General features: G+C 37.8%; 1 non-coding gene across 1 annotated transcript; it reads left to right on the top strand.

The window, feature by feature from the left end:
- The first annotated feature begins 1778 nt into the window (after nucleotides 1–1778).
- Nucleotides 1779–1845, top strand: Trnaa-agc. Its single transcript has one exon. It is a non-coding gene; the product is annotated as a tRNA-Ala (tRNA).
- Nucleotides 1846–11750: the final 9905 nt, after the last annotated feature.

The following is an 11750-nucleotide window of genomic DNA, read 5'->3' as shown; positions in this document are numbered from 1 at the left end:
TTAAGTAACCATACAGAGATGGTTGAGATCAAGAAAGCTTAAGGGTCCTTGAGGAAAAAAGATACAATGGGATATTGAGTTTTAAGAAAATATCCACAGTTAATCAGCAATGAAGATAAACGAGTGAGCAACTGTAGCCACAATAAAGCAGCATGGAGAGTCAAGAGAACTATGTTATTTTGTAACTCTTCCTAGATTTACATATTATACAATCTTGATTAAGATTAAAGGGCCAATGGCAACACTCCAGCTTCCTCTCAACAACATTTACAAGAAAAATGAGCTTGCCAGAACCACTTAAATTGGGTTGGTTTTTTTTGTTGTTGTTGTTAAAGAATAGCAAACATTTAATAGATTTGATTATTTATTATCCCTAAGATGTCTGAAAAAACACTGTGGGGTCATTGTGTGAGCTGAAAGAATCTCCATTTTTCGAGTGCTGAAGTAACTTCTAACCTTGGTAGAGATCTTAGGATATTTTCAAACATCGGGCACCTGGAGGGATATTCAACAATGAAAGCTCTGCTGAAATTTCTCAGCATCCTGCCCCACCCTTTCCCAAGTAGCATGTGTGAAGTACATTCATAAAGCACTATAGAGATTTAAGCAGTTGTGAAGAAACATTATCTGGCTTCTACATTTCTCAATCTTCACAAATAATAAAGGAAATATTGATAAAACGTTTCTCAAATGTAATTTGGCCCATATGCCTCTGGCACAAAAGACAATCTTAAGTTTCTCTGCCACTCAAAGCTACAATGACATTTCAGCATTTCCAGTACATAAAATGTTACCAGCAAGAGCATTTAGTACAAGAGTCTACAAGAAGCAACGTGTTTTCTTCCACAAGCTGCTCCCAAACTTGTTCACCCTGTTTGGTGTGTTTTCTAGGATGAGCTTCTATATGTCAGCATGGATCTAGTAAGACATCTGGACTTAGAAGTTTAAGGAAATCTTGGCCACAGAAACACTCATTGTCTTTACCTTCTTCTGAGCATATCCTAACGTATTTCTGGCATGCCTCTGCTATCTTTCTACCCAGTTCATTTTGATTACTATGCTGTGGTGCTAAAGATTATAGGACTTTGTGTAACCAGGAGGCTGCTTCTCTAGGCTTCAGCATTATAACTGGACAGCCACCTTCCTACGAGAATTCATGAATTATAAAAGGGACGTGGCATATGTCATTTTCATAAGTGAAGAAATAACTCTAAATGAATCACAATCTGTGTGTAGAAGTGGGGTGGCTTTTGTCTAGATTCCCTGTATGGACCACGATTTCTCTTCTCTAGTGCCAGTCTGATTGTGGTGCTCTCGGAAGAGGTGAGGGGAGCACCATCTTAGTTCACTCCACTGACTTCCTGTACCCTTGGCTCTACTGTGCTCTTTGCTATGTTTAGAAGAGTGGCTGGCCATTGTTATCTGCCTCAGAGTTAGATGTTTCTTGAACACCCCCAGGCTAAGAAGTATAATTCTCTTTGATTACTATTAATATAAGGCAATACTCTTAGACCAAAATTTATCCCTACACTCAATATGTATTAATTGGGTTCTTATACAAATATGAATGTATCCTTTGAATACTAGCAAAAGCTTCCTTCCTCAGAGGAGTGTACAACTAAATTATAACAGTGCACGTGCATCTAAAAGAATTTTTACTACAAAATACAACAACTTGTAGGGAGCCATTCTAGGACAATAGAGATATGCCTAATGATACTAGAAACCTGTTCATTGCAGCATGATGTTTAATAAAATATTGAAAAGATGGTTGGGGATTTAGCTCAGTGGTAGAGCGCTTGCCTAGCAAGCACAAGGCCCTGGGTTCGATCCCCAGCTTAAAAAAATATATTGAAAGGAGCTAATATTGAACAATATGATACTGCTTAAATAAAACATTCTATATCTATAAGACAAAATAAAGAATATTATTAAAATTACACTATGCATCATTATTTCTAATCCCTAAAGACTCAAAATAACTAATTATTCAGCAGTAGAAGACTAGTCAAATGATCATTCACTCATACAATAAAATAAAAAGTGCTGTGAACATATATAAACAACCATTCTGGCTGTTGCTGGGCAAAGATCCACAAGATTTACTGTGAAGTGAACAGAAACATATAAAACAACACATTTAGAATGTCATATTTTGTTTTTTTAAAAGGTGAGGGAAAGTGAAAATAAAATGTAATTTTGTAATATTTGTGAAGATGTGCACAAAAGTAGTAATCAGTTACCTGAGGTAAAGCAAAGACTAGAAATTAAGTGACTAGGAGAACATTGATAAAAGAGAAGATATGTCACTCAAACATTCACCATTTTATAGCATTTGAATTTGAACTCGGCAACTCTGTTATATATACAAAATATTAAATCAAAATCACAAAATTGTGCTGGTATATTCATAAGTGAAAAATCAGGTTACAGAAATAGTGTGGATATTGTATCATTTTTGTAAGAAAGCAAGTATTTGTGTGATTGCGTTCAAAAAGATAAAAGTGAAACCAGAGAATTTTTTATGATTTGGGTTTTGTTAGGTTTATTTATGTTTGTTCATTTTGTTACACATTTATATGTGCCTAATTCTGTTATGTAAAAAGAAATGTAAGGGCTAAAGATATGGCTCAGTTGGTAAAGTGGTTGCGTTGCAAACACAAAGACCCAAGTTCAGATCCTTAGGACCCAGGTAATAAGGCAAGATCAGCAGCATATCTGTAATTCCAGTGCTGGGAGATAGTGACAGGAGGATGATGGGCTACTTGCTTACCAGCCTGTCTAGCCAACCAGTGATCTACAGATTTAATGAGTGCTCATCTCAAAAAAAAAAAAATCAAGTGGAAAATAACAAAGGAAGACACCCAAAATCAACCTCTTATGTTCATATGCATAGATATGCATCCGATAACACACTTGGATATACCCCCATACAGTACACACACACACACACACACACACACACACACACACACACGAACACATGCACACTAATGTTATTTGTAGAAAGAATCCAAGGAGTATTTTGAGCTAAGAAGACGACTATGGTGTACACATTATTAAGTGAAAAAAGCCAATACAAAAGAGCTCTAGATGGTGTGATTCAAGCTGTGTATCATTTTGGAAGAAACAAGCTATACAAACAGAAAGGCCAGCAGTTGCCAAGAGGTAGTGGAGAGGAAGGATGATAGGTACAGCTCTGAGGATTTTCAGGATAATGAAAACACTCTGTATTGAATTATGATGATGGATAAATGTCTATACATTTGTATCAAACCATAAAATATTCAATTCCAAAAGTATTCCTAAGATAAACTATAAACATTGGGTAAAGGCATATTAATCCAAGTTTAACATCTGCAATTAAAGTATCGCTCTGATGAAGGACATTGCCTGTGACAAATCAGTACACCATGACTGGGGACTCACAAAAGAACAAATTTGCTTTTTTCAAGGGAACAGGAAGTAAGGGAGAAGTGAAAGAATCAATCTCTACAAACTCTCCTTCAAGGCACATCCCCATTGGGAACATTTCAGGTCTCAACTACAGTATTCTGATCCTGTCCACCTCTGTTCCTGTTCACCTCATAATGCAAAATTCATTTGGTCCATATCTAAGAATCCCAGAAGTCCTATCTATTCCAGCATTGCTCAAAAGTACAAATCCAAACTCTGATCCTCTGAGACACCAGGCAAATGCAACTGGAAGCCCCAGTGAGAACAAAAGATCAAGTTCCTCCTTTCCAGGATACAGTGGCCAGAGTAAATATTCTAGTACAAAAGGGAGAGGTAGGAACATAGAAAGGTGACACCATACTCATAAGAAACTGAAATACAGAAGGAAAAACATGAAATCACTGTGTCTACAAAATACCATAGCAGGGAACAAGTAAGTCCCCAAGAGTTCGCACAACCTGCCAATGACTACTGAGTACATCTTACATGGACACTCTATTGGGCTGGCTGTGGATGATGCCTACATATTCCCTCAACAGATGTTCCAAATTCCTTGTGTCTCTGCTTCCTGGGAAGTAGTCACTGCTTCTTTGGCTTCAGTATCACAGTTACAGCATCATGTTGTTAGGTGCCCCTTCAGGGACTCTAACCCAGCCACATATTGGTGGAAGCTTCCATGATCCCATAACTCCTGCATTTTGCAAATCTGCAAAATAAGCATCACATGGATGATGTCAAGCTATCTTATAAGCTACCTACACCTGAGGATGTTTGAATCTCTGCTACAAAAGACTCTAAGTGCCTCTCTGGCAGCACACAGGGTATTCCCTGAAAGTTCCTGTGTGAGTACATGTCCCGGAGCTCTTTTCTCAAATGAAAATCCCTACAATAAATTTGCACCCTGAGCTTTGAGCTCACCTTTGATGAGTGTGGTCTTGCCAATTCCTAAGGTACTCTCAAGGCAGGCATTCTTTTCCAGTTTTGTATTGCAAAGTTATTGGATTTGTTTTAATACATAGGCATTTGGTGGACAAGTGATAAGCTCTTTAGCAACTACAAGCCCCTTTTCTGCTTTTTGTTCATTTAAGTTTCATACCAATAACATACTGTACCAATCATTGAGTGTAGCTGAAGCCACTGATGCTCCCCTCAAGTTCATGGTCTACTGGGGAAGTCAATTACTAGCAATTAAACACTGGTAAGTGCTGTAATGAATAATGTAAAGATTCCCTTGGCATGTTATAATGTTAATATATCTTTTAGTATCTCCTGATACCTTTGATTAGTAGACTAGATAGAGGTGTGAAGGCAAAAAAAAAAACGAGTAAGTGCAAACACAGCAGCAATCAATCAAAATTGGAGAGGCAGTTAAGATCATTTAGGGGAGGAGCTCTTCCCAGACTGGTGAATGACTGAGTGTGAACCAAAATCCTACACTGCCACAAGAAGTCTGGGCTGAAATAAGCAAGGAAACATTGGCCTAATGACAATATATCATCATAGGAGCCAGACAACCCCTAGTTAAAATCAACAAATCAGCTCCTATCCAAAGATGTAGTGAGTCAATCATCAAAAACAGTAAAATGGTAAAGAGTAAGCACTAAGAAGACTGACAGAATCCAAAGAGATGAAAAGGGGAGGAGAATAGTGCACAGAAATGAATGTAAGAAAGTGATATTTGAAAAAATAAATCATATTTGATTTCTGACTCCCTAAAATAGCTTCCTCTACACTTCTTAATCAGTCAACAAGCACTTGGAAATGGTGTACTAAACTCTGCATCTAAACATTTTTTTCCAGGAAAGTTGGCCAGACGTTTTTATTCCTTTTATGGGACTGCTCTCTGGCTCAGTAGATAACTAATATTTTTGGGAAACTGAAAACCAGATTCTTTCTTGGGCCTGAAATATGAATTATTACAGAAAACACTTCTGTGTTACTGGAGCACCAAGTATCCCTCAGGCTGGTGGCTGAGCCAAGCCAAGCTGGCCCCTTAGGACCCCTACCCCTGTGTCTGTGAGGTTCTGTGTCCGCTCAGTGAGGAGGTGGAACAGAATTATCCTCCATCTGGGTACATAGGTCCCTGTTGGCAGAGGGTCAGGGTCTTCATTGCTGGCACTAAAGCCCTCCTTGAAAGACTGAGAGATAGTAACAATGCAGCAGAGTCTCTGAGCAGAACAAAGCTCTCAGAACTCGAATAAGAGAACTGAAGTAGTGTCAGAAAGAGATCTAAAAGCTTAATAAACTTATAAAATATCAGCCATGGTCCACATTAGTTATAGGAATCCAGCAAGAAAACAAATGAGTCAAAGAATTGCAACAGGGCATCAAAGAAATGCATAACCTCTGTAAGATACTGTGCATTATCAAAGACAAATGTTAAATTGTTAATTGTTGTCTGATGAGATGGCTCCAGAGGCAAGGGTGCTTGCCACCAAACCTGATGACCTGAGTTCAATCCTCAGAATCCACACGATGGAAGGAAATAACTGACCCCACAAGTTGTCTTCTGACCTCCAATGCATACTGTGACAAAGAGGCACACATACACACACACACACACACACACACACACACACACACACACACAATCACAAAATAAATAAGAAAACAAATAAATATAAATAAAATACATAGTTAATGACTGTGAAAAAGGATGATCAAGGTATAATAATGATGTGATTATATTATAATCTCAAATTTTTTAATTTTACTTTAAAAATACAAGGACAAAATAATGAAGTTAAAATAACAGCAACCCAAGACTGACATGTTCCACAGTAACTACTCCAAAGAAATCTTCCTTGAAGTACATAAACATACACTGGAAGCTAATCAGACCAAATCAAGCACTTGGACCTTAATCAAAAGGAGTTACGAGAACATGCTAATCAGACAACTGAACAGGCAGCAGTAATGAGGAACCATTGAAATGGACAAGCAACAGGTTGTAAGGGCAGAAGAAAATATTTCAGCTTCAGAAAGAAAAGGCTTAAAAGAGACCCTTCAGATAATTACAGAATCGGTTTTGAACTCTCAAAAGAATAGCTCATTAAAAAGCATGCCTTTGTTCACATTAGTAGCCAATAGTTACCTGAGTCTGAAGAAAAGCTGAATGGCTTCCAAGTCTGGAGTTTTGTGCATGGCTCTACATGGTCACTAAGACCAGCTTGTAAGTGACTGAATAAGCTGGTAAAAAAGTCCATTCAATCAGTACTTCTTTCTCTCTATAGTATGTACAAGTGCACAAACTAAGACACAACAACAGAGAAATATACAGTTAATGGCCATCAGGTTTTTTTCAAAATATAATTGAAAAGTAGAAACTGAGTCATTATTAACTGGTGAAAAAATGAAAGATCATGTCATAATAGTCTTTGAGGTGCTGTATGAAGTACCATTTCTAAAACGAAACAGAGTGAATATTTTAACAAAAAGATAATCATAAAATAGACACATTTAGTGGGTTCAACTCAGGTTTTGAAAAAATAAGCTTTAGTTCTCATTCAATAGGGAAAACAGCTTTAACTCCTTCCTCTCTAGTTGACTGATAAGTAAAGGTTATATAGTTCATGAAGTTGATAGAGTTGACATATTTCTTCTCTGATGATGACTGGATAAGGCACTGATCTATGAGTATAGCAGAATATCCTTAGGAGTCATCTTATTGATACTTTTTTTAGAACAGTAGTATTGAGTTATACCCTAGGTTTCTAGGGTGTCCAATTTCTGGTTCTTAGTCACCCAAACAGTATTGGGTATGAGTTCCATCTCATGAAATGGGCCTTAAGTCAGAGCAGACATTGATTGGTGACTCCCACAAGTTCTGTGCAACCATTGCCCTAGCATAACTTGCAGGGAGGACAGATTGTAGGTCAAGGTCTTGTGACTGGGTTGGTGTTTACAATTCTTCTTTGGTAGCCTACAAAATAGCTTCCTGAATCAAAGACACTACAATGTAGGGGTGAAGGCTCCATGTAAGCACCAGCTCAACTTCCCCATGTTCAATGAGTTGTATGGGTGTTGTCCTCGGCAATGGGGCTCCACTGTCTGTTTATAGAGAGCAGCCCACTGTCTTAGCAACCACCTGAGTTGTTTAGGGATTTCCATAGGACTCCCTTGTTCAACAACTCAATTGAATGAAACCCAATCCCACTACTGGAAGCCTCTTTTGTTGACAAGAGATGACCAGCTGAGATTCCATATTCCCCATTATTAGGAGGCCTCATTAGAATCGCCTTCATATACTTTAGGAAGTTTCTACTGCACTAGATTTCTATATCATCCCTCAAATGCCCCTGTCTCTCCCCATATTTCTTCCTTCAACCCATTCTGTCTCCCTTCCTCTTCCCACCTGATCCTCCCATTTCAGGCCTCCCTTGACCACAGTCCACCCATGAAATATATTCTATTTCTCCCTCCCAGGGATATCCATATGCCCCCCTCCAGTCCCTTCCTCTATACCTAACCTCTCTGAATGTGTGGATTGTACATTGATTATCATTTATTTAATGGCTAATATCCACTTATAAGTGAGTACACACTATATTTCTCTTTCTGGGTCTAGGTTACCTCACTCAGGATGATCTTTTCTAGTTTCATCCATTCACATGTAAATGTCATGATGCCATTTTTTAACAGCTAAGTTATATTCCATTGTGTAAATGTACTACATTTTCTTTATCCATTCTTCTGTTGAGGACCAACAACTATTTTTTTATTGGACTTAAGGCACACTCCCAGAAATAGAGCCCATATCTAACATTGCTAAAGTGTCCAAGAATCTGAGACTAGATAACTCATAGGCCTACAGGAAAACCTATTATTCTGCTAAAGGGACATAACAATAAAATGATCCTTAATGATCTATTGTTATACCCATAGAACAGAGCATTGCTCAGTCCTCAACAGGGAAGTTTCTTCTAGCAATAAATGGTAATTAACAAAGAGATTCACAACTGGACAGCGGCAGAGAGTGACAGAATGTGAAACAGTTTTAAAGGGGATGTCTTTCCCAAACCCTTCCTGTCAGGGCTCAGGAATCTATACAGAAGAGAGTGTGGAAAGACTGTAAGAGATATAGGTCTCTTACAGATGTCTCCAAGGTAAAAGCTTCTTCCAGATATAACAGGACTGATACACTTAGTGTTATTTCTTAAAACTACTACAATTCAAAAACATAAACTTTTGATAAGAAACAAAGTCAGGCCTGGAGAAATGGCTCATGAATTAAAAGCACATACTGTTCTTGCAGAGGACCCAGGTTCAATTCCCAGCTCCCACATGACAGCTAACAGTAAGTTCCAGGGAATCTGATGCCATCTTCCTACTTCTGCAGGTTTTTACACATATGATGCACATACCTACACATGGGCACAGATACATACATACATACATATAGAACAAATAAATATTTTTTAAAGAAATAAGTTAAGACATACAGAAAAAGTATGAACAACTATTAGTGTAAAAAATTGATACTATACTGTTTTAAGGTCAAATAAGAAAGCAATATGTACAAGCTAATCCCACTTGATTAATATATCTATGTTTATATATTTTAAAAAAACATAAAAGATTATACACATAAATGTTAAAAGTGGGCTACAAAGCAACAACTATGGTATGGTATGCAGTCACTGATACATAGTTATTAGCTGTTAAATCTTTGATAAGCAGACTACAATCCACAGAACCAAAGAGATTAGGTATAGAGTAAGGGAGTAGGGGGAAATTATAAGGCTCCCTAGGAAAGGGAAATGAAATAGATAGTTATGGATGGATATGGGGGACTAGAATAAATCAAATGGGAAGGGGGGGGGATAGAGTGTGGGGAGGAACAGCTAAGCCTAAGGGGCATTTAAGGGGTCATATGGAAACCTAATACAGTAGAAGCTTCTTAAAAATATTTAGATATGAAAGAAATCTAAATGGAATCATTAAATAATGGGGGAGACAAAGCCCCAACCAGACATCTCTCATCACCAAATGATACCTTCAATGCCTGGAATAGGTTACATCTAATTAAGTTATTGGCCAAAGGGCCTCATGGAAACCCCCAAACAATCCAGGCTATCGCCAAGGCTATTGGTGACTCTCCACAAACTGATGGTAAGGCCCTACACAACTCATTGAACACAGAAAAGTCAAGATGATGCCAACCTAGAGACTTCTGCCCTGCTGACTAGTGTTCATGGCACTGGAAGGTACTCTGCATGCTACCAAAGGATAAAGAAAACACAATCCAGCTTACAAACCCTGTGATCTACAATGGCGAACTGCCTATAAGATATGCTGGTACAATAGTAGCACAAATATTGTAGGAGTAAACAACCACTATCTGATTGGATGCAAGGTCCATTCCATGAAATAGAACTCATCCCCTGTCGCTGAATATTTGATCACACTGTGAACCCCAAGACTGTGTTAATAAAATCAGCCTTGGATCAGGGGGCAAAGCCAATGACTAACTGATAAGAATTAGCCAAAGAGAGAATGGAGGAGCCAAAACTACACAGGAAGAAACAGAGAGGGACTTGGGAATTCTCTGTCGTTTTTTTGGTTTGGGACAAGTGGAGAGACACTCTCTCGTTGGGTCTCCCGCCAAAATGAAGGTCAGATGGTTGCTTCTCGGCCTCTCTGATCCAAGATTGGTTTTAACACAGTCTCAGGGTTTCACAGTGCAATCAAATATCCCACAATTCCCAACACTGTCCATATGGCCAAGGACCTAAGACTGGATAGGGCATGGACCGAGGAAAAAAATACTACTGTTCTGCTAATGACTCCAAACAACATTCTGCTATACTCATATCACTTCCTCTTGCAGCAGATGGGAACACAAGAGACCCACAACTGGACAATGTGAAGAGAGTGGTAGACCTTGGAACACTCAGCCCTAAACAGTATGTCTCCATCATTTCCCTCCCTTCAGGGCTCAGGGAACCATGTAGAAGAAGAAACAGAAAGAATGTAAAAGACAGAGGGGAGTGAAGACACCAAGGAAACATGCCCTTCTAAATCAAGAGGACTGATAGACATATGAACTCAGAGAGTAGGGCCTGTGTGGGTGGGGGCCAGGAGGATTCTAGTGCTAAAAGGGGAAGCGAACACAAGCCCCTGTCCCTCACCCAACTGATACGCTTGCAAGGAAAATTTGGGTTTTCTCTAATGGAGTCACACAGGTTTTGTACAAATGTGTGTCTCTACATCTACGTGTGTTTCTTGTGTTTTTCTTTGGCTCTTTTTCTTCAGTCTGCTTGTTTTGTCCTATGCCCTATTCCAATTTGTTTGTTTTTATTTTATCTTATTATTATCTTTAGACACTTGTTAGAAGCGGGAAGTCAGATAGGAAGGGAGTTGGGGAAGATTTGGGAGGAGTTGGGGGAGAGAAACGATAATCAGAACATATTCTATGAAAAAATTATTTTCAATAAAAAAATAGAAAAAGAAAAAAGAATGGGTTAATTCAATGCAGTGGAATCATGGAGGTTTTTATTAATTTTTTTATGATCTCTCAGGATTTTATATAACTGAAGTAAAATGAAGTCACTTTAGAAAAAAAGAACAATTTAAATATGCATTTACACTGAAGAGTTAGTAACTTAAGATATCCAATTTCATTTAGTTAGAATTTCATTCTGCCTATGAAAAGAACTACTAGTTAAGACAATAAGACTGTTTGTTGAGAGTTAGAAAACCTACCATTTGAAAATAAAGCATAAAAATTGTAAATAATATGTTGCACAGAACAAAATAAAAGCAAGACTCATCTAGATTTTGAGAAATTTTATTATCTACTTTTTAGTAACATTTTGTAAATAGAAATACTAGAACAATTTGAACCATAAAAGGAAAAGTCCAAAAATTATGTTGTCATGTTTTCTTCTTTTAACCAATGTTTAAATTATTAATACTTAATGTTAAACAGTAATATTGTGTTAGAATACACTGTAATGACACAAAATCTATATAGTTATATATATATATATATATATATGTGTGTGTGTGTGTGTATACATACATACATATATATATAATTAGCCTCAGGAAAGGAGTCAATCTTGTAAACATTATTATATTATTTAAAAGAAAATTTGAAATGGGGCATGGGTTTTGGAGGAGTTAGGGGAAACATGAAAAAAAGAGAATGCATTAGGGGCTGTCTCTGGCTCTTTTACTGGCTTTTGGAACCCTACTCCTCATTCTGGGTCACCTTGCCCAGCCTTAATACATGAGGGCGGGTGCTTAGTCTTACTGCAACTTGATATGCCATGTTTTGTTGATATCCGCGG

This window comes from Onychomys torridus, chromosome X, assembly GCF_903995425.1.
Source record: "Onychomys torridus chromosome X, mOncTor1.1, whole genome shotgun sequence".
Taxonomy (NCBI): Eukaryota; Metazoa; Chordata; class Mammalia; order Rodentia; family Cricetidae; genus Onychomys; species Onychomys torridus.
This window is presented reverse-complemented; position numbering and strand designations above follow the sequence as displayed.